Consider the following 25,881-nt stretch of genomic DNA (forward strand, 5'->3'; position numbering starts at 1 on the left):
TGGATTCGTAGGGGATCGCGAGGCCGCCGATTGTGCTGATACTGTCGTATGGGCAGAGAGGTCTGGGTTCGTATGGGACCGCGAGGCCGCCACTTGTGATACTGTCGTATGGGCAGAGAGGTCTGGATTCGTAGGGGATCGCGAGGCCGCCGATTGTGCTGATACTGTCGTATGGGCAGAGAGGTCTGGGTTCGTATGGGACCGCGAGGCCGCCACTTGTGATACTGTCGTATGGGCAGAAAGGTCTGGATCCGTATGGGATCGCGAGGCCGCCGATTGTGAGATCTTGGTATGCATACTAGGAATCCCCTGTCCTTAGGTGATAGATTTATGTGGTTGCAGGATTGTAAATAGGTTCTAGGGAGGGGGTAACGTTCTGGCTGGGTTAGTGAGGCTCTGATGAGCGAGTTCTATCTGATCCGAAAACCCAAGCAGAACATTTGGCGTCACAAACCGTTTACGAAACCTGTGTGCGTTGTGGTTGTATTGTGTTTGCCTTCGGCGCGTGCGTGGTTTTGTTTGTATATTATTTGTATCTACCTGCGTGTAGTTTTCTTTTCTCTTTCTTCTTTTTCTTTTTCTCTTTTTCTTTCTTTTCAAAAATGTTTTCTAGAAAGTCGAAATCTACTTTTAAGTTGCCCGTTGATATTCCCGGCTGGGATTCAACGCCTTATGAAGCCTTAGCCCGTGAGTGGGCTGATTCTACTGGTTTGAGTGAGAATTGGAATTCTTTTTTGGAGCTGGCGGAGCCGGCTAATGTGATTACTTGTTTACAGAAGGCGCCGGTATCTAAGGGTGATGAGCTTCCCATTTTAGGGCGCAGAGGTTGGATTGTTCTGTCTGCGTACAGGATTCTCCATGAGAGGTTGTTGAAGTTGCAGAACTTGCATAAGGATTTGGAAGCGAACTTTGTTGAGATTCAGAATGCTCATACTTTGTTGCGGTGTCAAAATAAGTTGCTTGCTGACAAACTTGAGACGTACCAAACTATTGCCGAGAGGGCGGCTGTGCGAATTGCTCGTTATAAATACAAGAATCGGCGTGGTCGGGTTTCGACGCGGAAGGTGCGTCTGGTCGTGGCGAAAGCCGGACTGGATTGGAATCCTGATGAATGGGATGGTAATATCTGGAACTCAAGTGATTCTCCTTCCTCGGGTGAGGAGTCTGCCAAGCGCGAGTCCTCTCGCTCCGGCCGTGCTTGTAAATCTGCTTCTTGCGCCTCTGATGGTGCACCCCGTGATTGCGCTCGTCCTTCGAGCGGGGTCGTTGCTTCTTCCACTGATTGTTCCTCTACGTGTACTGGTCGAGCTCCTTGTGATGCTCATCCCGCGGTCTCGGCGCATCCAGTTTTTCGACGGAAGGTACAGCAGGCTCCCGGTGCTCCGAATGGTATTGCTTTAGACTCTTTGGAGGATTTTACTCAACAAGAAATTAGTGATATTTTGCAGCGATTTCGACAGCGAGTTGGTGAGCCCTTGCTCACATGGATGGTGCGCCTTTATGAACTGGGCGCTGCTGGCATTATGCTGGATGCTGGCGATTGTTTGAAGTTTTTGTTCCTTGAGTTCGGATTCTACTGTACAGGATCATTTTCGTAACTTTAATGGTGGTGGTCAAATTTCTTTGCTTCAATTGGCGACTGAGGGTTGTAATCAAAAATATCCTACTGAGTCTGACTGGCCTCTGAATGACAAACCGTGGTATACTTTGCGCGATGCTGCGCAACGTCTCAAAGAGGAGGTGATGAAACCGGCAATTTTTCTGAATACTGCTGACCGGTTGCTTGATGGTTTCTTAACATCTTCTGTGCGGAATCGTATTATTCGTTCTTCCCCTGTTGCTTATAAGCAGGTCATGATGACTTTATTGATTAATCAGACTGGTAACATGTTATCTGTGGTGCTGGAATCGGTACGCCAACTCGGTGAGTTGGGTGAGTGGTTTAAACCTGAACGGCAGTCCCGGCCTGACACTCGTACTCCTGGTGACAATAAACTTACTAGACGTGATATGTTTTTTGGTCTTATGGCCGATGGTGTGCTGAAGGAGGACATTGATGGTGAGACTACTTCTCGTTTGTGGGAAATTTTTCACAAACGTGGCTTGGATCGAAAGGAGGGTGCCCGGCGTGTTCGGACAACTGAGTATGATCGTGGTTTTTCTGACAGTAGCGGTGATGACGACCGCCGTGGGCGCTCTGATCGTCGTGATGATCGACGTTATGCGCGTGATTTGTCCCCCCGTCGTGAGAGAGACAGGGAGAGAGAGGGGGAAAGAGAGAGGGGGAGAGATGATTATGTTAACAGCAGACGTAGAGATGATAGGGATCAATCCCCTGAGTTGAGAAGGAGAGAGGATCGACACATATTGGCCGATCGAAACCCGCAGTACAATGCAGGGAACAGTAATCCATTTCGTAATGGAGATGGATATGAACAGGAGGTATCGATACCTAGGAACCGTGAGAGTCTTTATCCTGATTTATCCTGGTACACAGAACACAATAAAAAGGACTAGGAAATAGGTCAAGCTCCAGTACACAGATGGGCTCACAGAGATAATAGACCCTATGTAGATATTGATATTTATTGGAGACATCGTAATATCCAAAGGGCCCGAGCATTGGTAGATACAGGAGCGGAGGCCACTCTTATTCATGGAAAATCAAAGAAGTTTAAAGGTCAGCCTTTTACAATTACCGGATTAGGTGGAAAGGAAACTCCCGCAGTTCAAACCTTACTTGAAATGAGAATAGGTAGAATTCCTAGAAAAGAATACTCTGTATTAGTGGTGCCACTCTTAGAATTCATAATTGGAATTGATATTTTGAAAGGAATGACTTTGCACTTAGATGATGGATGTTATCAATTTGGAACTAAACATTATATATCGTCCAGGCCTGTACGGGTTGGTCGTTTAAGAATGCCCCCCATAAAAGTCCCCCAGGCGACAAAAGTGGTTCGTCAGAAGCAGTATCGTATTCCAGGTGGTCATGAAGAGATTAGTACCACTATTCAGGAGTTGGTGGATGCAGGAGTTATAACCCCAGTTACTTCTGCTTGGAATAATCCTGTTTGGCCTGTACGTAAGAGTGATAATTCTTGGCGCATGACTGTTGATTATCGAGAATTGAATAGACACACACCCCCTTTGACTGTTGCAGTACCGGATGTTATTACCCTAATTGAAAGAATCCAGAAACATCCAGGTACATGGTATGCGTCCATTGATATTGCTAATGCTTTCTTTTCGATTCCGATTGCCCCTGAGTGTCAGGAACAATTCAGTTTTACGTGGAACGGGCGTCAGATGACGTTTAGAAGTCTTCCTCAGGGCTATGTGCATAGTCCTACGATATGTCACCGGCTGGTGGCAGAGCATCTGGCTGAGGTACCAGTTCATCCACAAATTCAGATATGTCACTATATTGATGATATTTTGATCCAAGGTGAATCACAAGAGGAAGTTCAGACCCAATTGGATAGAGTCATTGAGTGCTTGCGTGAGAAAGGTTGGGAAATCAACCCGGATAAATTACAAGGTCCGTCCCAGGCTGTGAAATTTTTGGGTATTAATTGGCATGAAGGGCACCGAGAAGTGATCCCTCAGGTTAAACAGAAAATTCTTGATTTTGCAGTTCCGAGAAATAGGAAAGAAGCCCAAAGCTTCATTGGTTTGTTTGGATTTTGGCGCCAGCATATTCCTCATTTGAGTCAAATATTGGCCCCTTTGTACCAGGTCACTCGTAAAAAGAATGCATTTGAATGGGGTAAACCACAGCAAGATGCGTTCAGTCTGGCAAAAGAAGCAATTCAGCATGCTCTGGATTTATGGCCTGTATGTGATGGTGATGTGGATTTGAATGTGTCTGTACAAGGCCTTTATGCGAATTGGAGTTTGTGGCAGAAACAAGGCAAGAGTAGAGTACCGTTAGGTTTCTGGACCAAAAAGTTACCTGATGCTGGTGAGCGTTATACACCTTTTGAGAAACAGTTACTTGCATGTTATTGGGCTCTGGTGGATACCGAGCAATTGACTTTGGGACATGATATAGTTTTGCGACCTGAAATTCCTATCATGCAGTGGGTTATGAGTTCGCCGAAAACTCACCGGATTGGACACGCTCAAGAGGCAAGTGTGATTAAATGGAAATGGTATATACAAGACAGGGCACGTGTGGGACAAAAAGGAGTTGCATCTTTGCATGAGCAGGTGGCACGGGCGCCATCAACTGAAACTGAGAGTGAATGTTCCGTACCTTTAGTACAGGAATCTCCTGTTAAGTGGGGTAAACCTTTTGATGATCTGTCCGCAGAGGACAGAAACCATGTCTGGTTTACGGATGGTTCAGCAAGGTTCATAGGGACGAAACGGCATTGGAAGGCAGTGTCCTATAATCCGATCACACAAAAATTGCTGAGTACAACTGGTGAGGGTAAGAGCAGTCAATTTGCTGAACTCTATGCTGTTTATCAAGTTCTGAAACAAGAGTTACCTGGCACATGTCATATTTTTACCGATTCTTGGTCTACTGCCAATGGACTGGCAGTTTGGTTACCGACTTGGCATTCCCATAGTTGGAAAATCCATTCCAAAGAATTGTGGGGAAAAGAATTATGGCAGGAGATTTGGGAAATGCTCCCACAGAGTACTGTTACAATCTTCCATGTGGATGCTCATACCCCGATAGACTCTCTTGACAAATTCTTTCATAACATTGCAGATGAGAAATCTAAAATTGCTGAGGCAGTGGTGGACACGCAAGATTCTGATATTGCGGGATTGGCGAAATGGGCCCACCAGAAAGCAGGACACTTTGGAGAAAAAGCCACTAGCAGGTGGGCTGCTGATCGAGGAATTTATATTCCCCTAGATTTAATTAAAAATGTTATTCTACATTGTCCCATTTGTCAGCATATCAGGCAGCGCAAAGTGCCCCAAATTGTTAAAGGTCATTTACATCGCGGGAAATTGCCCGCTCAAATTTGGCAGATTGATTACATTGGTCCACTTCCTATGAGTAGGAATTGTCAATATGTTTGCACTATTGTTGATACATACAGTGGCCTGTTGGTGGCCCTTCCCTGTAAGCAAGCTACCCAATTGAATACTATTAAAACATTGGAATTGATTATGATGTATTATGGTGTGCCATTCCAAATTCAATCTGATAATGCATCCCATTTTCGTGGAAGATTGGTACAGGAATTCTGTGTGGAAAACAATATTGAATGGGTATTTCATATACCATATTATCCACAGGCCTCGGGTCTTGTGGAGAGGTTGAATGGCCTGCTAAAAGATCAACTTCGCAAATTAACAGATGACAAGTATAAGAATTGGCGAGATTTTTTGCCTCAAGCGCTATTGATTTTGAATAACCGTCCTTTTCTAAATGCTGAATCCCCACTTATGCGTTTGTTTCCTCCGAATGTTGATGCTAAACCTAATGAGATCAGAGAGACTGTGATGTACTGGGAGATTACTCCCGGAGCTTTGGCTCCATGCAGAGCGACCCCAGGGTCGGCAGGCTTAGACTTGCATGCCATGGATGACACCATTATAAAAAGTAAAGACCGAGTCATCATTGAAACAGGTGTTGGTGTTCAGATACCACCTGGAAATTTCGGATTAATTGCCCCTAGATCGGGGCTGGCTGTAAAAGGTATTCAGGTGCTTGGAGGAATCATTGATAGTGATTATCAGGGAGAGATTAAGGTGCTCCTGCTGAATAGCAGTGAGGTTGACTTACTGATACATAAAACTGACCGAGTGGCTCAATTGCTAATAATGCCTGTCTTCAGTGGTGAGATGGCAAAAGGCACTGCCCCAACGTTGCTAACTGTACGAGGCCAGAAAGGTTTTGGCTCCACAGATAATCCTGGGGCCAGAGTTTGGGTGCAGTCGCCTAAGAATCCCCCTGAACAAGCAGAGGTCATTGCAACCGGTCAAGATAATACCATTTTAGTTATGAGACCAGGGAAAGATAGCTGGGAAGCAGTCCCGGCTGACAAATGTTACTTACGAGAATGAATAATGCCTGTATTTGATTCTCTTTCAGATCATTCTTTGGACTGTTGCTGCAGGATGTGTCGGCGTTGGACTGTTTTTGGGCTGGTACGACGAGAGAGGAGGGATCCCATCAACCCGGGATGAGTTGAGAACCCGAGTGTCGCGTTCCTTCGCTGCGTGGGATTCGTCGTCGAACTTTTGGATTTCACTAGCGAAACGGGTGACTAACGCCCCTCATTTCTGCTTGACACCGATGAGATCAGTGAATGACATTTTGGCAACTTGTTTGGTTGCTGTCCCTGCTTCGTTGGAAACTCTGACTCATATTTTCAATATATCAACTGCTCGCCCCAATGTTCTTCTGGGCGATTTCGCTACCCACGAGTATTGCCCCTTGTGTACTGAACTGTCAGACCCGATACCCCCCATCCAGTCCCAAATAGTTACCTATAATATCACACAAGGTGATTTGTGTTTTTTCCTTACGTGTAATCCTAGTGCAATTTCGGAATGTATGCGTTTAAAATTGAAAGGGGCCACCTCATTCACCGCTCATGAACGAACTTTGTGCCTTCAAAGGACGCCGAAAATATGTACTTCTGTTCAGAATAACATGACTTGCAAGAGTATGGTAGTTTCCCCCAGTCATTATCGCACGATGTTACTACCTGCCGGATGGCTTTTCTCATGTGGTAATACTTCCTGGCCATATGTCCCCGCAAATATTTCTGGAGGCCCTTGTGCCATTACTAGGTTGAGTTTATTGATGTTTTCCTCACATCCGAATGCCAACTCTCGTGTGATTCGAGATACAGTGAGGTTACAGGAGGATTGTGACTCATCTTTGCATTTATATTCTAAGTCCGAATACCTTAGCCTGGCTATTTCAATTATTGGTGTTCCTGCTTTGGCAGTTTATAATGCCAAATCTATTGAGAAAATGGCCTGCTGGATGGTGAAATCCATTAAAAATACTTCTACAGTCCTGTCGGACATGCTATTAGACGCCCAGGGTGAACGAAGGGCTATCTTGCAAAATCGAGCGGCCATTGATTATCTTTTGCTTAAACATGGACACGATTGTTCTGATTTTGAGGGTCTTTGTTGTTTTAACTTGTCTGATCATACACAATCCATTCGAGCTCACATTAATAAGCTACATGACTTGACAGAAGAAGTTAGAAAACACATTGATCAGGGCTGGTTTGACTGGCTCTTTAATTGGTTACCTGATTTGCATTTGTTACGTCAAATATTAGGAGGTATTCTGATTACTATCGCCATTTTGATTTCCATCTGTTGCTTTATTCAGTGTATTCCTTCACTACTTCAATTCTGCACACCTGGTACTAGACATAGATCAGTTAGTTTTGTTTCATATTATTCTTCCACAGATGTTAGTTCTGTTTAATGAATGTATAATAGACTGAAGTCAAGGGTGCTCTGTTCTGCTCGATTTTCCTGGCCTTCTTGTGTTAACAAGTGATTGAATGTGACTTCAGTCTCTTACCATTCAAGCCTAAGGGTTAGAGTAGTGAATGGAGCCTATTTACTAGGCACTTCGACATGATTCTGTGCTCTTCCCCATAGATCAGGGCTTGCACACATAGCCTAGGGGATAGATTCGTTAGTATTAGGGATAACCTGTCCTGTAGTGAGGGTATTTCATGGAGCTGTGCTGAATTCAGGCCTGGTAGGCCTCAAACGGGAGAGACTCCATCTTTCTTTCTGCTTCGGCAGCTTGGGATGCTTCTAGGCCAAGAGTAATGTTTTAGTTATGAGGTGTTATTCGCTTGGAGAGAACCGGTTCAGGCCGGCCCTTATCGAAGGATTGTATTTTTCTTCATGCCGAAGACACTACATCAGGCCGGCCGGCTGGGAACGTGTCCTTGGTACGGGGAGGTACAAGAATTTGGTGGGCGGCAGGTTACGGGCCGGAATTTTCCATGAGGAAATGCACCTCTATATTAGTGAAAGTCTGAGGCAGTTACATGTTCAGTCCGTAGGCGGCATCTAGCCGTTAGCAGTAAAGCTACTACTTATTCCAGGGAAGACAGACGCCATCTTGAAGGCGGAGAAGAACTAAGAGAAAGATGCTTTCCTAACAGAATAGCCAGAGAGGAGAGAGTAGCCGATAAGGAAGAGGTCCCAGTGACTCGGAGAAGGGTGATTCCAGGCGAGCCGAGGCACAGACGAGAAGGGAGCCTAGATGACCACTGAGTGCAGGCTACATACTACTAAGGTGATGTCGACCCTTTCTTATTAGAGTGTACAACTTAATCTTTCACTTTTCTTTGCAGGTTATGTGTTATATCGTAATGTTATGTGATTGTATATGCAATGAGTAATAAAGTATCCAGTTTGTAGTGAACCAACATGTGCTGTGTGTTCTTGTATAAGAGGGTAGCCTATTCTTCTAGTCAGCTGCGGCTACATGAACAGATGTTAACCCTGATCAGGTAAGTGGTAACTGAATAAGGGAAAGAGGAGCCCCTCAAACCTGAGAACAGGCTATGCCCGAACTGGCAATCCTTGTGTGATCTGATGAATAGTGAGACTGATTCCCTTTTTGTATGTTATGGTGATCATAGGATGAACTGTCGTATGAGACTGCCGTCTAGGTAGAGAGGTCTGGATTCGTAGGGGATCGCGAGGCCGCCAATTGTGCTGAGACTGCCGTCTAGGTAGAGAGGTCTGGGTTCGTATGGGACCGCGAGGCCGCCACTTGTGATACTGTCGTACGGGCAGAGAGGTCTGGGTTCGTAGGGGACCGTGAGGCCGCCACTTGTGATACTGTCGTATGGGCAGAGAGGTCTGGGTTCGTATGGGACCGCGAGGCCGCCACTTGTGATACTGTCGTATGGGCAGAGAGGTCTGGATTCGTAGGGGATCGCGAGGCCGCCGATTGTGCTGATACTGTCGTATGGGCAGAGAGGTCTGGGTTCGTATGGGACCGCGAGGCCGCCACTTGTGATACTGTCGTATGGGCAGAGAGGTCTGGGTTCGTATGGGACCGCGAGGCCGCCACTTGTGATACCGTCGTATGGGCAGAGAGGTCTGGATTCGTAGGGGATCGCGAGGCCGCCGATTGTGCTGATACTGTCGTATGGGCAGAGAGGTCTGGGTTCGTATGGGACCGCGAGGCTGCCACTTGTGATACTGTCGTATGGGCAGAGAGGTCTGGGTTCGTATGGGACCGCGAGGCCGCCACTTGTGATACTGTCGTATGGGCAGAGAGGTCTGGATTCGTAGGGGATCGCGAGGCCGCCGATTGTGCTGATACTGTCGTATGGGCAGAGAGGTCTGGGTTCGTATGGGACTGCGAGGCCGCCACTTGTGATACTGTCGTATGGGCAGAGAGGTCTGGATTCGTAGGGGATCGCGAGGCCGCCGATTGTGCTGATACTGTCGTATGGGCAGAGAGGTCTGGGTTCGTATGGGACCGCGAGGCCGCCACTTGTGATACTGTCGTATGGGCAGAAAGGTCTGGATCCGTATGGGATCGCGAGGCCGCCGATTGTGAGATCTTGGTATGCATAGTAGGAATCCCCTGTCCTTAGGTGATAGATTTATGTGGTTGCAGGATTGTAAATAGGTTCTAGGGAGGGGGTAACGTTCTGGCTGGGTTAGTGAGGCTCTGATGAGCGAGTTCTATCTGATCCGAAAACCCAAGCAGAACATGCTCTCACAACTAAATGATGAGGACTTGGACCAACCTGTAGCTTTCATTAGTAGGAGGCTACTTCCCAGGGAACAGAGGTGGAGTGCGATTGAAAGGGAAGCTTTTGCTGTGGTCTGGGCGCTGAAGAAGCTGAGACCCTACTTGTTTGGGACTCACTTCCGGGTTCAGACGGACCACAGGCCCCTCAGATGGTTGATGCAGATGAGGGGTGAGAATCCTAAGCTGTTGAGGTGGTCCATTTCCCTACAGGGGATGGACTTTATGGTGGAACACCGCCCCGGTACAGAACACGCCAACGCTGATGGTCTGTCCAGGTTTTTCCGCCATAGCGATGAGAACTCCCAAGAGGGTGGGTAGTTCTCCCCACTTTCAGCTGGAGGGGACACGTGTTAGACCTGGCATCTTTGGCGTGGTTACCCCTGACTTTTTGCCTCTACCCCCTGTGTTTTTTGATGCTATGCTGGATTTCGTTTTTGCTGGTTTAGATGCTTTGGGCACTTTGCCACTGCTGATCAGTGTCAAAGTGCAAGTGCTCCCTTGGTAAATTGTTGTATTGATTGGTTATCCATGATTGGGATATTTGTTTCACCTGTTAGCCCCTAGTAAAGTGCACTGCGTGTGCCAGGGCTGGTGATTCAAATGCTACTAGTGGGCTGCAGCACTGATTGTTCCACCCACAGGAGTAGCGCTAAAATGATGTCTTAGGCCTGCTTGCAGTGCCTATGTGCAGTCCAGGACTGCCATGTCGACCTGGCCAGTGCACCCACTGACCAGACCTTATCCTTCCCTTTCTGTACATGTCAGGCATCCCTATGGTGGCCCTAGGTACCCCCCTGGGCTGGGTGCAGTGTATCTGAAAGGTAGGGCATGTACTGAGGTGTGTAACATGCCCTGGTAGTGAATTACAGCCATTTTCGTTTTTCACTGCTGAGAGGCTATCTTGCCCATAGGATAGAATGGGGAAGGCTATTTACATGCCTATCTTCCCATAAGGGCAAGATAGAAAATCCAAGTTTGGTATCTCTGTGTTCAGAATTTAATTATACATCTTTTTAGCAAGATGGTTTTTAAATTCACTGTGTGGGAATAGCACTTTTTAGAAAGTAGCTATTCTCCAGTTTAACCTTCCTGTGTGCCTGTGTGCTGGTTGGCTGACTGGTGTCAGGTGATGTGCTAGGTGGCTCCAGGAGCCTGGATGAGTCAGCAGCAGGGTGAATAGGGAGATCTGCTTTAGATGGGTGGGAGGAGTAGTCCCTGGGTCTGAATTGGGCTGCCCCTGACAAACACAACAAAATATGAACAATGGTTCCAAAAGGGAAGCAATTATTTACATTTGAAAAAAATCAAAATTCACAAAACACAGCATTAGTAGATCAAAGGATTAATCAATATTAAACGATGAATAATATTTGCAAAAAACACAATAGTTTATTTTTTGAGATTCATTTGAATATCAACTCATTAATCAATTCTTTGGAATATGGACGAAAAATGAAGAAGGCTGTATATACAATAATATTTACAAAAAAACGACGCAGTGACAAAGTGAATAAGGTGACTCTGTGTAGTAGTGAAGATGCAGGTATTTACAATATATATACGTGGTTGTCAATAAAATACACAAACAATTTTTGCAAAGAATCACAAAAAACGTCCTCAGCTAAATTATGTATAAAGAATAAACCTTGTAAGGCACACGTCCTAATTATTTTATGGTATATACAAGGAATTCCAATTGATACGGGACTGTAGAACCGTCAACGTTTCGACCCTATAGTAACCAGTCGATGTACATAGTCATATCGGGTCTTCTTCAGGACACAGGAATTGTATAACAGCCTATACAAGATAAACATAGATAGATCAGTATCTAAGCTGTGTTAAGGATTTTGTGACAAGGAAAACAAAAGGTTTTCCATCAACTCACCAAAGGTTCAGGTGACGAAACAGATGTTTCCCAAATTGCAGTTATTGCCACTCGATTTCACTCTGAAGGGACTACCTGGTGACATGAGTACACATTAATACGTATATACTAAATGCGAAAGGTATTTAATTTACGGCATTGGGAACATAAAAAGTTAATTACCAGAGTCGTGGAGAGTCTTGATTAGTCTTGGTCTAATTTGTAACTTTTTCCGGTCTCTTTATTATCAGGACCTGTTGAGGATATAAACCCAAAAGGGGATAATCCGAATTCTATTCATATGACTAAGATCAGGTGCCTTTATAAATTAGTGAACCCCGTAATTGCTCACCTGACTTCAAGGTGGAAATTTGGCTTATAGTGCTGTGGACATCAGGACACAAGTTCAACTGTAAAAAGCATGAAGTAACCCAAATTTAGTACCACGGGAGTTGCTTGGTCTATTCAGACGTTAAATCTAGGTCAAGTGTTCCAAAAATGTAAACATGCCGTAAATACTTGCAAAAAACAATTTTAGATATAGTATTTTCAATGTTTCTCACAATGGATAATCACTCTCCAAGTGGCCAAGACTATTGAAGAGTCGATGTGTACGATAAATAACTGTACTCCCCAGGTCGTAACGAGCGACTAAACAATCAGGCACCGGGTAGGTACCGGGTGGTCACGATTATTAAAGAGTCAATGTGTACAATAATTAAGTGTACTCCCCAGATCGTAACAAGCAGGTAAACAATCAGGCAACGGGTAGGCACCGAGTAGGCTAACGTCCAAAGACTAAAACCAAACTAAATGATCCGACGTCACTTGTCAAGGAGATTATTCTACTAGCGACAAAAGTGTCCAGCAGAGCGAATTTGTATGCTTCCAGCAAAGCAAATTTGTCTGCTTCCTACCTGATGTCTTCCGAATTAATCTTTCAGTCAGAAGGAGTCCGTCTGTTGCATGCAGCCGGCAGCGAGCCGAGCGTGCAGCAGCTATATTAGAGCTATCAACGGACATAGAAACAGGACTGATGAGGGCCAATCCGATTGGTCTTTTCAGTAACAACCCCAATACTCGTTCGTTTAAGGCAATTGTTTGAGCACTTGATATCTTATAAACAAACTAACATGATTATAGAGTATTTAAAATTCGTGGCATCCTATAAATTTTCTGAATATAATTTCAAGGACTTTCCTTATTAGTGAAAGCTTCAATATATATTAATGACAACATTCAGTATGCCTAATTATTTTGAACCGTCTAAGTGCTCGATATATTAGTCTGGCAAAGAACATCTAGATTATAGATTATTTGTAGCATATCTCGACAAAGGGATATGACTTCTCAACCTCGCACGACTTTTAGGAATATGACATTTTCGATACACATTAGATAATTCACCCACAGTTATATCATGTAACAAAGTCATGCCTCCAAGGACATACGTGGTTCTATTGCCCACGGTGGACAGATTTGTCAGCTCCGGCAATTCACATAAAACAGTTCAAGCATTGTTCTGCACAGTACATACACACAAAAGATAATGTTATGAAAAGGACTAATTGTTTTGTATTGCAATTTGGATTCATCTAAATAGTTTCATTTGAAGTACTTTTTGCAAAAAACCTATGTACAATGCGCATTTGGACCGACACAATGAACATGACACGGAGCTATAATTAGGTAAGTATATCAGCTCAGGCAGTGTACATAGGCCAGTTGGTACATTGCTTTACACAGTGTGTATATACAAACCGTAGGTTTACATTCTATATATACCATGTGTGCGTCGCACATTAGAAAGATACAGTGAACATGACAGATATCAGGAGATAGACAGGCTTATCTCGGACAAACGAGGCATAGGATAAGTCTGTACTTATCTAAAGCATAACATTCCCAGTTGTTTATTGGTCTCCTCATTTTCATTGAGTCCTGTCTTTACAGAGTCCAAAGAGTGGATCCATCTACACTCCTTATAGTTGAGAATGGAATGAATGTTACCACCTCTCGGATGCAGCCGCACCCTCTCGATTACTGTCCATCTCATGCTTTCCGGTAAATGATTGAGATTTACAAAGTGATCCACCAGAGGAGCCCCTTGTGTTCTACATTTGATCCTGCTCATGTGTTGTAAGATTCTACACTTAATTTTTTGTGTAGTTTGCCCTACATACACTTTATTGCATGGGCAATAGATTGCATAAATAACGTTGTTGCTATTGCAGTTGGTAAATGTAGGTCGTGTGTAGCTTTTTGTATCATAAACAAATGTGGGGCCCTCTATCGTGGACATGCAAGCTTTACAGCTGCCACATTTTTTATGGCCCAGGATCGGTGGTAATGATAATTGTGAGCGTAAGTCTGGTTTAGGAGGACTCTGAAGATAGGCATTAACCACAGCATCTTTTATGCTCTTGCCACGTTTGAAAGCAAAAAGTGGTAATTCAGCAGTTCCAATTTCCGTTGCCACCAAGTTCCAATATTTGGCTATTGTTTTCTTGATGGCTTGGCTGTCTGGGTTAAAAGTTGTAACGCATACCAGTCTATCATTGACCTTTTCACTTTTTTTGGTCTCTAATAGAGTCTCTCGTGGGCAATACCAAGCTCTCTTTTTAGCCCGTTTCAGGAGTGTACTAGGATACCCTCTGTCCCTCAGCCTTTGTGTTAAAACTGATGCTTCCTCAAAGTAATCTATTCTCTGGGTACAGTTACGGCGCAGTCTTAGAAACTGCCCATAGGGCAGGTTATCTCGAAGACTGCGGGGATGGTTAGAATTATAACTGAGGAGAGCATTTCTCTCAATAGGTTTTCTATAGAGTCCAGTATAGAGTACCCCTTCCGTTGTTTTCACATTGAGGTCTAGGAAACTAATAGTTTCGCTGTTTTCACTCATTGTGAATTTTATGTCGTTTGATCTTTCATTCAGCCATTCAAAAAATGCCCTCAAAGTTGTAGTTGTGCCGGTCCAGATCATAAAAACATCGTCGATATATCTTTTCCACATATCGATGCTGTCTCTGTATGGGTTACTCTCATCGTACAGAAAAGTCCACTCAAAATTGTCCATGTAGAGATTCGCCAAGGACGGCGCATAGCTCGCACCCATAGCAACGCCCTTGCATTGGAAAAAATATTGATTCTGAAAGACAAAATAATTTTTGGTCATTGCGATGTCTAACATTGCTATTAGAAAATCCGTAGGGATTCTGTGAGGAGTAGGTCTTGCATTGAGCACCTCTTGCACTACCGCAAGTGCTTCGTGCTGAGGAATGCTCGTGTATAAGGATGACACGTCTAGGGTTACTAAAAGTTGTTTCTCCTTATCAAAAGGATGGTCCTCTATGAACTGGATCATCTGTGTAGAGTCCCGAACATAAGATTTAGTAACCGTCACAAATGGCTGTAACAAATAATCAATATATTGATTAAGGGGTTCTAACACAGAGCCACAACCCGATATAATTGGTCGTCCGGGTGGCTTGTCCAGGTTCTTATGGACCTTTGGCAGTGTGTAGATTGTGGGGATTCTCGGGTTAGTTTTAGAGAGAAATTTGGACTCTGGAATACTCAGGAAGCCTAATTCAAGGGCATGTGACAGTAGGGAGTCTATCAAAATTTTTATTTCAGATGTAGGATCCTTTGTGATCGGTTGATAGCTATCACGATCATTGAGTTGTCTTTGGATCTCATCAATGTAGTCAATCCGATTTTGTATAACGATTGAACCCCCTTTATCGGCAGCCTTGATAATTATTTGCTCATTGTTCTTAAGGGACTGTAGGGCCAGTTTTTCTCTTACTGGGATATTATAGGGGACAAATCTAGGTTTGTCCAATATAGAAAAAACCTCTTGTGTAACAATTTGTTCAAAGGCCACTATTTTGTGGCTCATAGTCTGTATGGAAGGTGTAAAAGAAGAGTCAGGTTTGAAAGGTGTTGCCGCGATAGAGCGAATGCAAGGTTCTCTTTGTGCAAAGAAATACTTCAGTCTGACCTTTCTGAAAAACTGCATAAGTTCAAGTTTCACCAAGAACGGATCCGTTCTTTGGGTAGGCACAAAAGATAGTCCCTTGGAAAGAATATTGTTTTCTTCTTTTGACAAGGTATAGTTGGAAAGATTAATAATGGGATCATTATCATTTAGGACCACAGATTCATTTTGAATATTGTTGGAAATCGTGGCGTCTTCAGTGTCATCAACTCTGGGAGGGGCATTTATAGGTAATGAGATTACATTGTTATTCTCAGGGATTAGACTATCTAGGGGGGTTGAAATTACCACCGGTAAGTCTGGCGTCTTGTTGAGATTTCCCCGTGGTTCCCCTGGTCGAAGAATCTCACTTGCTGGTTGCCTCTTTGAGGTGGGGGATTCTGATTGCCCCTCTGAGTGTAAATCTGCTGGTTCCCGCCCCTGCCACGGTACCAGCCTCTCTGCCTTGGAAAACCCCTTCCTCTGTTGGAACTCCATGGCCCGTCCCCTAAAAAAGACTGTTGTTGAGGACCTTGTGGTCTCTGTGCAGTACTCGTCGATGCTTGTTCACTTTCTCCTTCGGAGTTGCTCCCAAAGGAGGAATTTGACAGAGTGGTAAACCTTCGTGGCCCCTGTCTGCTACGATTAGTGTAAAAACCTTGATTATCCTGCTGATAATAATCGTCCGAGATATATGGATATGTTATTTTTTTGTCGTAGTTCTGTATATCCTTCTGCAGTTTGTCTGCCTTTTTCTGTAGTGTAAACGTATGGAATTCGGCAAGTGTTTTCTCAGCCTTTTCCAACGCTTCTTTAGCGTTTGTTAAAGTATTGTCTCCTACTATCTCCCTTTTGAGGTCGTTAATTTCTTGAATTAGTTTTTTCGAATATTCCAAAGCCGTTTCCACTCCAAGTACCATCCAGTACCTGGAGCAGTTGTTCGAAATAAAACTAAAACCTTCTCTAAATTTAGGAATGTCAATGAAAATGGCCGGTTCGTTTCTGACTTGGAGACCTTTCGGAATAATATTGGCCTGCAAATATTTCGTCAGAAAGTGTCCATGTAGTCGTGTTCTTACTAACTTCTTTTCTAGGCGTTCCAATTTTGTTAGTTTATCATTTAAGGTCGTGTTAATGGCAGATAACTCTACTCCAAAGGCATTTGCTGCACCTTGTTCTGCTATCAATTTAGCTATGTATTCTTCAGTATATGAAAGAGTATCTGACATATTTTATTCAAAAATGAATTTGCAGAAAATACCCTCGCAAGCCAGCGCTTGCACAGGACAAAAGTTAAACAAACAGGGGTAACCCTATAACCCAAGGAACCTGGGCTTTATCAACAAAATATGAACAATGGTTCCAAAAGGGAAGCAATTATTTACATTTGAAAAAAATCAAAATTCACAAAACACAGCATTAGTAGATCAAAGGATTAATCAATATTAAACGATGAATAATATTTGCAAAAAACACAATAGTTTATTTTTTGAGATTCATTTGAATATCAACTCATTTATCAATTATTTGGAATATGGACGAAAAATGAAGAAGGCTGTATATACAATAATATTTACAAAAAAACGACGCAGTGACAAAGTGAATAAGGTGACTCTGTGTAGTAGTGAAGATGCAGGTAAAATACACAAACAATTTTTGCAAAGAATCACAAAAAACGTCCTCAGCTAAATTATGTATAAAGAATAAACCTTGTAAGGCACACGTCCTAATTATTTTATGGTATATACAAGGAATTCCAATTGATACGGGACTGTAGAACCGTCAACGTTTCGACCCTATAGTAACCAGTCGATGTACATAGTCATATCGGGTCTTCTTCAGGACACAGGAATTGTATAACAGCCTATACAAGATAAACATAGATAGATCAGTATCTAAGCTGTGTTAAGGATTTTGTGACAAGGAAAACAAAAAGTTTTCCATCAACTCACCAAAGGTTCAGGTGACGAAACAGATGTTTCCCAAATTGCAGTTATTGCCACTCGATTTCACTCTGAAGGGACTACCTGGTGACATGAGTACACATTAATACGTATATACTAAATGCGAAAGGTATTTAATTTACGGCATTGGGAACATAAAAAGTTAATTACCAGAGTCGTGGAGAGTCTTGATTAGTCTTGGTCTAATTTGTAACTTTTTCCGGTCTCTTTATACTCTGATTATCAGGACCTGTTGAGGATATAAACCCAAAAGGGGATAATCCGAATTCTATTCATATGACTAAGATCAGGTGCCTTTATAAATTAGTGAACCCCGTAATTGCTCACCTGACTTCAAGGTGGAAATTTGGCTTATAGTGCTGTGGACATCAGGACACAAGTTCAACTGTAAAAAGCATGAAGTAACCCAAATTTAGTACCACAGGAGTTGCTTGGTCTATTCAGACGTTAAATCTAGGTCAAGTGTTCCAAAAATGTAAACATGCCGTAAATACTTGCAAAAAACAATTTTAGATATAGTATTTTCAATGTTTCTCACAATGGATAATCACTCTCCAAGTGGCCAAGACTATTGAAGAGTCGATGTGTACGATAAATAACTGTACTCCCCAGGTCGTAGCGAGCGCCTAAACAATCAGGCACCGGGTAGGTACCGGGTGGTCACGATTATTAAAGAGTCAATGTGTACAATAATTAAGTGTACTCCCCAGATCGTAACAAGCAGGTAAACAATCAGGCAACGGGTAGGCACCGAGTAGGCTAACGTCCAAAGACTAAAACCAAACTAAATGATCCGACGTCACTTGTCAAGGAGATTATTCTACTAGCGACAAAAGTGTCCAGCAGAGCGAATTTGTATGCTTCCAGCAAAGCAAATTTGTCTGCTTCCTACCTGATGTCTTCCGAATTAATCTTTCAGTCAGAAGGAGTCCGTCTGTTGCATGCAGCCGGCAGCGAGCCGAGCGTGCAGCAGCTATATTAGAGCTATCTACGGACATAGAAACAGGACTGATGAGGGCCAATCCGATTGGTCTTTTCAGTAACAACCCCAATACTCGTTCGTTTAAGGCAATTGTTTGAGCACTTGATATCTTATAAACAAACTAACATGATTATAGAGTATTTAAAATTCGTGGCATCCTATAAATTTTCTGAATATAATTTCAAGGACTTTCCTTATTAGTGAAAGCTTCAATATATATTAATGACAACATTCAGTATGCCTAATTATTTTGAACCGTCTAAGTGCTCGATATATTAGTCTGGCAAAGAACATCTAGATTATAGATTATTTGTAGCATATCTCGACAAAGGGATATGACTTCTCAACCTCGCACGACTTTTAGGAATATGACATTTTCGATACACATTAGATAATTCACCCACAGTTATATCATGTAACAAAGTCATGCCTCCAAGGACATACGTGGTTCTATTGCCCACGGTGGACAGATTTGTCAGCTCCGGCAATTCACATAAAACAGTTCAAGCATTGTTCTGCACAGTACATACACACAAAAGATAATGTTATGAAAAGGACTAATTGTTTTGTATTGGAATTTGGATTCATCTAAATAGTTTCATTTGAAGTACTTTTTGCAAAAAACCTATGTACAATGCGCATTTGGACCGACACAATGAACATGACACGGAGCTATAATTAGGTAAGTATATCAGCTCAGGCAGTGTACATAGGCCAGTTGTACACTGGCCTAAATGATAATGATCCCATTATTAATCTTTCCAACTATACCTTGTCAAAAGAAGAAAACAATATTCTTTCCAAGGGACTATCTTTTGTGCCTACCCAAAGAACGGATCCGTTCTTGGTGAAACTTGAACTTATGCAGTTTTTCAGAAAGGTCAGACTGAAGTATTTCTTTGCACAAAGAGAACCTTGCATTCGCTCTATCGCGGCAACACCTTTCAAACCTGACACTTCTTTTACACCTTCCATACAGACTATGAGCCACAAAATAGTGGCCTTTGAACAAATTGTTACACAAGAGGTTTTTTCTATATTGGACAAACCTAGATTTGTCCCCTATAATATCCCAGTAAGAGAAAAACTGGCCCTACAGTCCCTTAAGAACAATGAGCAAATAATTATCAAGGCTGCCGATAAAGGGGGTTCAATCGTTATACAAAATCGGATTGACTACATTGATGAGATCCAAAGACAACTCAATGATCGTGATAGCTATCAACCGATCACAAAGGATCCTACATCTGAAATAAAAATGTTGATAGACTCCCTACTGTCACATGCCCTTGAATTAGGCTTCCTGAGTATTCCAGAGTCCAAATTTCTCTCTAAAACTAACCCGAGAATCCCCACAATCTACACACTGCCAAAGGTCCATAAGAACCTGGACAAGCCACCCGGACGACCAATTATATCGGGTTGTGGCTCTGTGTTAGAACCCCTTAATCAATATATTGATTATTTTTTACAGCCATTTGTGACGGTTACTAAATCTTATGTTCGGGACTCTACACAGATGATCCAGTTCATAGAGGACCATCCTTTTGATAAGGAGAAACAACTTTTAGTAACCCTAGACGTGTCATCCTTATACACGAGCATTCCTCAGCACGAAGCACTTGCGGTAGTGCAAGAGGTGCTCAATGCAAGACCTACTCCTCACAGAATCCCTACGGATTTTCTAATAGCAATGTTAGACATCGCAATGACCAAAAATTATTTTGTCTTTCAGAATCAATATTTTTTCCAATGCAAGGGCGTTGCTATGGGTGCGAGCTATGCGCCGTCCTTGGCGAATCTCTACATGGACAATTTTGAGTGGACTTTTCTGTACGATGAGAGTAACCCATACAGAGACAGCATCGATATGTGGAAAAGATATATCGACGATGTTTTTATGATCTGGACCGGCACAACTACAACTTTGAGGGCATTTTTTGAATGGCTGAATGAAAGATCAAACGACATAAAATTCACAATGAGTGAAAACAGCGAAACTATTAGTTTCCTAGACCTCAATGTGAAAACAACGGAAGGGGTACTCTATACTGGACTCTATAGAAAACCTATTGAGAGAAATGCTCTCCTCAGTTATAATTCTAACCATCCCCGCAGTCTTCGAGATAACCTGCCCTATGGGCAGTTTCTAAGACTGCGCCGTAACTGTACCCAGAGAATAGATTACTTTGAGGAAGCATCAGTTTTAACACAAAGGCTGAGGGACAGAGGGTATCCTAGTACACTCCTGAAACGGGCTAAAAAGAGAGCTTGGTATTGCCCACGAGAGACTCTATTAGAGACCAAAAAAAGTGAAAAGGTCAATGATAGACTGGTATGCGTTACAACTTTTAACCCAGACAGCCAAGCCATCAAGAAAACAATAGCCAAATATTGGAACTTGGTGGCAACGGAAATTGGAACTGCTGAATTACCACTTTTTGCTTTCAAACGTGGCAAGAGCATAAAAGATGCTGTGGTTAATGCCTATCTTCAGAGTCCTCCTAAACCAGACTTACGCTCACAATTATCATTACCACCGATCCTGGGCCATAAAAAATGTGGCAGCTGTAAAGCTTGCATGTCCACGATAGAGGGCCCCACATTTGTTTATGATACAAAAAGCTACACACGACCTACATTTACCAACTGCAATAGCAACAACGTTATTTATGCAATCTATTGCCCATGCAATAAAGTGTATGTAGGGCAAACTACACAAAAAATTAAGTGTAGAATCTTACAACACATGAGCAGGATCAAATGTAGAACACAAGGGGCTCCTCTGGTGGATCACTTTGTAAATCTCAATCATTTACCGGAAAGCATGAGATGGACAGTAATCGAGAGGGTGCGGCTGCATCCGAGAGGTGGTAACATTCATTCCATTCTCAACTATAAGGAGTGTAGATGGATCCACTCTTTGGACTCTGTAAAGACAGGACTCAATGAAAATGAGGAGACCAATAAACAACTGGGAATGTTATGCTTTAGATGAGTACAGACTTATCCTATGCCTCGTTTGTCCGAGATAAGCCTGTCTATCTCCTGATATCTGTCATGTTCACTGTATCTTTCTAATGTGCGACGCACACATGGTATATATAGAATGTAAACCAACGGTTTGTATATACACACTGTGTAAAGCAATGTACCAACTGGCCTATGTACACTGCCTGAGCTGATATACTTACCTAATTATAGCTCCGTGTCATGTTCATTGTGTCGGTCCAAATGCGCATTGTACATAGGTTTTTTGCAAAAAGTACTTCAAATGAAACTATTTAGATGAATCCAAATTCCAATACAAAACAATTAGTCCTTTTCATAACATTATCTTTTGTGTGTATGTACTGTGCAGAACAATGCTTGAACTGTTTTATGTGAATTGCCGGAGCTGACAAATCTGTCCACCGTGGGCAATAGAACCACGTATGTCCTTGGAGGCATGACTTTGTTACATGATATAACTGTGGGTGAATTATCTAATGTGTATCGAAAATGTCATATTCCTAAAAGTCGTGCGAGGTTGAGAAGTCATATCCCTTTGTCGAGATATGCTACAAATAATCTATAATCTAGATGTTCTTTGCCAGACTAATATATCGAGCACTTAGACGGTTCAAAATAATTAGGCATACTGAATGTTGTCATTAATATATATTGAAGCTTTCACTAATAAGGAAAGTCCTTGAAATTATATTCAGAAAATTTATAGGATGCCACGAATTTTAAATACTCTATAATCATGTTAGTTTGTTTATAAGATATCAAGTGCTCAAACAATTGCCTTAAACGAACGAGTATTGGGGTTGATACTGAAAAGACCAATCGGATTGGCCCTCATCAGTCCTGTTTCTATGTCCGTTGATAGCTCTAATATAGCTGCTGCACGCTCGGCTCGCTGCCGGCTGCATGCAACAGACGGACTCCTTCTGACTGAAAGATTAATTCGGAAGACATCAGGTAGGAAGCAGACAAATTTGCTTTGCTGGAAGCATACAAATTCGCTCTGCTGGACACTTTTGTCGCTAGTAGAATAATCTCCTTGACAAGTGACGTCGGATCATTTAGTTTGGTTTTAGTCTTTGGATGTTAGCCTACTCGGTGCCTACCCGTTGCCTGATTGTTTACCTGCTTGTTACGATCTGGGGAGTACACTTAATTATTGTACACATTGACTCTTTAATAATCGTGACCACCCGGTACCTACCCGGTGCCTGATTGTTTAGGCGCTCGTTACGACCTGGGGAGTACAGTTATTTATCGTACACATCGACTCTTCAATAGTCTTGGCCACTTGGAGAGTGATTATCCATTGTGAGAAACATTGAAAATACTATATCTAAAATTGTTTTTTGCAAGTATTTACGGCATGTTTACATTTTTGGAACACTTGACCTAGATTTAACGTCTGAATAGACCAAGCAACTCCCGTGGTACTAAATTTGGGTTACTTCATGCTTTTTACAGTTGAACTTGTGTCCTGATGTCCACAGCACTATAAGCCAAATTTCCACCTTGAAGTCAGGTGAGCAATTACGGGGTTCACTAATTTATAAAGGCACCTGATCTTAGACATATGAATAGAATTCGGATTATCCCCTTTTGGGTTTATATCCTCAACAGGTCCTGATAATCAGAGTATAAAGAGACCGGAAAAAGTTACAAATTAGACCAAGACTAATCAAGACTCTCCACGACTCTGGTAATTAACTTTTTATGTTCCCAATGCCGTAAATTAAATACCTTTCGCATTTAGTATATACGTATTAATGTGTACTCATGTCACCAGGTAGTCCCTTCAGAGTGAAATCGAGTGGCAATAACTGCAATTTGGGAAACATCTGTTTCGTCACCTGAACCTTTGGTGAGTTGATGGAAAACTTTTTGTTTTCCTTGTCACAAAATCCTTAACACAGCTTAGATACTGATCTATCTATGTTTATCTTGTATAGGCTGTTATACAATTCCTGTGTCCTGAAGAAGACCCGATATGACTATGTACATCGACTGGTTACTATAGGGTCGAAACGTTGACGGTTCTACAGTCCCGTATCAATTGGAATTCCTTGTATATACCATAAAATAATTAGGACGTGTGCCTTACAAGGTTTATTCTTTATACATAATTTAGCTGAGGACGTTTTTTGTGATTCTTTGCAAAAATTGTTTGTGTATTTTATTGACAACCACGTATATATATTGTAAATACCTGCATCTTCACTACTACACAGAGTCACCTTATTCACTTTGTCACTGCGTCGTTTTTTTTGTAAATATTATTGTATATACAGCCTTCTTCATTTTTCGTCCATATTCCAAAGAATTGATAAATGAGTTGATATTCAAATGAATCTCAAAAAATAAACTATTGTGTTTTTTGCAAATATTATTCATCGTTTAATATTGATTAATCCTTTGATCTACTAATGCTGTGTTTTGTGAATTTTGATTTTTTTCAAATGTAAATAATTGCTTCCCTTTTGGAACCATTGTTCATATTTTGTTGATAAAGCCCAGGTTCCTTGGGTTATAGGGTTACCCCTGTTTGTTTAACTTTTGTCCTGTGCAAGCGCTGGCTTGCGAGGGTTTTTTCTGCAAATTCATTTTTGAATAAAATGTGTCAGATACTCTTTCATATACTGAAGAATACATAGCTAAATTGATAGCAGAACAAGGTGCAGCAAATGCCTTTGGAGTAGAGTTATCTGCCATTAACACGACCTTAAATGATAAACTAACAAAATTGGAACGCCTAGAAAAGAAGTTAGTAAGAACACGACTACATGGACACTTTCTGACGAAATATTTGCAGGCCAATATTATTCCGAAAGGTCTCCAAGTCAGAAACGAACCGGCCATTTTCATTGACATTCCTAAATTTAGAGAAGGTTTTAGTTTTATTTCGAACAACTGCTCCAGGTACTGGATGGTACTTGGAGTGGAAACGGCTTTGGAATATTCGAAAAAACTAATTCAAGAAATTAACGACCTCAAAAGGGAGATAGTAGGAGACAATACTTTAACAAACGCTAAAGAAGCGTTGGAAAAGGCTGAGAAAACACTTGCCGAATTCCATACGTTTACACTACAGAAAAAGGCAGACAAACTGCAGAAGGATATACAGAACTACGACAAAAAAATAACATATCCATATATCTCGGACGATTATTATCAGCAGGATAATCAAGGTTTTTACACTAATCGTAGCAGACAGGGGCCACGAAGGTTTACCACTCTGTCAAATTCCTCCTTTGGGAGCAACTCCGAAGGAGAAAGTGAACAAGCATCGACGAGTACTGCACAGAGACCACAAGGTCCTCAACAACAGTCTTTTTTAGGGGACGGGCCATGGAGTTCCAACAGAGGAAGGGGTTTTCCAAGGCAGAGAGGCTGGTACCGTGGCAGGGGCGGGAACCAGCAGATTTACACTCAGAGGGGCAATCAGAATCCCCCACCTCAAAGAGGCAACCAGCAAGTGAGATTCTTCGACCAGGGGAACCACGGGGGAATCTCAACAAGACGCCAGACTTACCGGTGGTAATTTCAACCCCCCTAGATAGTCTAATCCCTGAGAATAACAATGTAATCTCATTACCTATAAATGCCCCTCCCAGAGTTGATGACACTGAAGACGCCACGATTTCCAACAATATTCAAAATGAATCTGTGGTCCTAAATGATAATGATCCCATTATTAATCTTTCCAACTATACCTTGTCAAAAGAAGAAAACAATATTCTTTCCAAGGGACTATCTTTTGTGCCTACCCAAAGAACGGATCCGTTCTTGGTGAAACTTGAACTTATGCAGTTTTTCAGAAAGGTCAGACTGAAGTATTTCTTTGCACAAAGAGAACCTTGCATTCGCTCTATCGCGGCAACACCTTTCAAACCTGACTCTTCTTTTACACCTTCCATACAGACTATGAGCCACAAAATAGTGGCCTTTGAACAAATTGTTACACAAGAGGTTTTTTCTATATTGGACAAACCTAGATTTGTCCCCTATAATATCCCAGTAAGAGAAAAACTGGCCCTACAGTCCCTTAAGAACAATGAGCAAATAATTATCAAGGCTGCCGATAAAGGGGGTTCAATCGTTATACAAAATCGGATTGACTACATTGATGAGATCCAAAGACAACTCAATGATCGTGATAGCTATCAACCGATCACAAAGGATCCTACATCTGAAATAAAAATTTTGATAGACTCCCTACTGTTACATGCCCTTGAATTAGGCTTCCTGAGTATTCCAGACCAGAGTCCAAATTTCTCTCTAAAACTAACCCGAGAATCCCCACAATCTACACACTGCCAAAGGTCCATAAGAACCTGGACAAGCCACCCG

The sequence above is a fragment of the Triturus cristatus genome, chromosome 10, assembly GCF_964204655.1.
Source record: "Triturus cristatus chromosome 10, aTriCri1.1, whole genome shotgun sequence".
NCBI lineage: Eukaryota > Metazoa > Chordata > Amphibia > Caudata > Salamandridae > Triturus > Triturus cristatus.